Below are 2,500 nucleotides of genomic sequence, written 5' to 3'. Positions count from 1 at the left end.
AAACTTAACTCAGATAGCCTGATGTAAATAATTTTTACCTTTCATTTGGAGATCTTTGTTGATCTTCTTTAGCTGATTTACTTCCATCTGTAATGCACCCCTTCTTTGCTTCACTTTCCGACATGAATCTTGAAGCTGTGCAAAGCGCTCAGCATAGGTTTGGCACTTTTCACAGGTAACTGTAGACACTTCTACCTCAGATGGGGTTGAAACAGAATCAATAGGCACCGGATCGGGATCAAGTGAAGAAATTGGCAGATGGACTTGAGCTTCAACCTCATCACATGGCAATGAGAGAGAATCAGAACAAATCTCATAATTTTGCTCTTGTCCATCTGGCTTTTCTGGAGGAATCGTCATCTGCTTAGGAGCATTTCGAATAATCTAAGAGTACCGTAATGAGTAATCATTTAGTAAAAGACAACTTTCATGTCTTTCACACCTCTCACACATGCCACATAAACATGCATCCACACACATACCTTTCTTCGCTCACACATGGTTACAACATTCTCTTGCTGCTCCACACAATCTTTGATCGGCACAGCATTTTTTTTCAGCCATCATTTTGTCTTAAACGATTCAGCTTCTCCGAGATTTAGACTGAGCCGTTGTTCAAAGTCTGATGCATCAAAACGCACCGAACAAAGCACTGATGTTTTCGATGGCTGGCAGTCTGCTCGATGTCTTCAAACAAAACGAACCCAATTGTCGCGAATTGCATCTTCCCGAGGAAACATGTGCATCAATGCGCCCTCTGTTTTGGAGTTATTTGTGCAACTTACATTTCCTGACCCACCAGCAACACAGTGCTTGCCCGAAGTCCTTTTCACAATCACGCCACACTCCATGCTTAGTCAGGGTTTACTCTGAGCTCGGAGATGTACACAACCAGTGACGTCACAAGGCTGTTTCGGCCGCGCCAAGATGGCTGCCAATTTTCATCTCAGTCGGTCAACTTCGAGTGGTTAAAAATATACTTTCCGCGATGCGTTGGCCCAAAAAAAGTACACAACGTTTATAAAGGTTCAAACTTGATTATAAAAAAATCTTGGATACAAAAATTTCGTTTCAGTGGATATTCCAAACGTGTAAAACACCCATCGCATAAAGCGTAAAAACCTAAAAAAAAAAATTTTCCTAATTTGGTTTAAGAGAACACCAGAAATGTTTGCCCTTCATGTGATAAATATAACATCGCTGAGACAGGGTTAAAAGAGAGATAGAACTACCAACAATCATGATGTATCACGGATTTGTATAATCGACGACATTGATGACATCGAGTACCTATGTGAATTTTGAAAAAATAATGTTTTAATAAAATCCAACTTTACTTTTTTACACGTCACATTTTAAAATATACAAACACGGAATTATGTGGATTACTTCTTGTCTTACAAAAGTCCCACATGTGAAACATAAAAAATAACACAAGGGAAAACCTAGATATACACGTAGCTTATCTATGTACGCATAATGGTTGTTTATTTTTAATACAAAAATACTCGTTTTAGACAGATCGATATCACTAAAATCTCTAACGATGGCTTCATTAGTGAAATAATCAATGACAACTAGATTATATTTCCAAAAAAATTGTCTTTTAAAACAGTAAACAAATAAAAGAATTCTTCAAAGGAAAAAGAATCGTCCTTTGTTCTCGTATAATCATCTACTCCTGAAGCTCGTAATACTTTATCCATACTGAAACGTATATTCCTTTCATTTTTTTTCCACATGTAACCATTCAGAAGAGCTGTTTCTGTCACCACTTAGAAATTTCATTGCCATCAGTAGAGCGACTAAACTACAAAAACCCACACACTCATAACCGTCGCCATTAATATAGCGATTCCACTACATAGCTGAGATGGAGGTAGTTTGACACATCTAGCATGTTTTAATGATCGCATGACTTTATTATCCAAAAAGAAACCATCAATTTATCGTATAAAGCTTACATAATTATTATTAAAAATATTCGTATTTATTATAGTGTGCATGTGATTCCAATTTCGATCTAGACAAAGGCTACAAACTGTCCTGAAAGACAGTTTTGAGAGTATTGCACCTGTGATTTCTAGACTGGTCAATAATTCGTTTAATGTGGCTGCTTTTCCTAAAGCATGGAAAATTGCTAAGGTGATACCTGTATTCAAAGAAGGAAAACCAGAAGAAGAAGCCAACAACAGGCCGATTTCATTGTTGTTACCCATCCTATCGAAAGTAAGTGAGAGAATGGTACACAAGCAGTTTGTGGAATTTTTGACAAAACATGATAAACTGTCGACTTATCAAAGTGGCAACAGGAAAATGCATTCGATAGAAACTGCCCTCAAAAATGTTACAGATAACATCTTGAAAGCAATTGATGAAAAAGCAGCGTCATTACTAGTCCTGCTTGATATGTCAAAAGCTTTTGACAGCCTTAGTCATAACCTGTTATTAAGAAAACTACGAAAACTGGGTCTCAAAACCTCTGCAGCTTCCTGGTTTA

This window comes from Montipora capricornis, chromosome 6, assembly GCF_036669925.1.
Source record: "Montipora capricornis isolate CH-2021 chromosome 6, ASM3666992v2, whole genome shotgun sequence".
NCBI lineage: Eukaryota > Metazoa > Cnidaria > Anthozoa > Scleractinia > Acroporidae > Montipora > Montipora capricornis.
Note: the sequence above shows the minus strand (reverse complement) of the source record.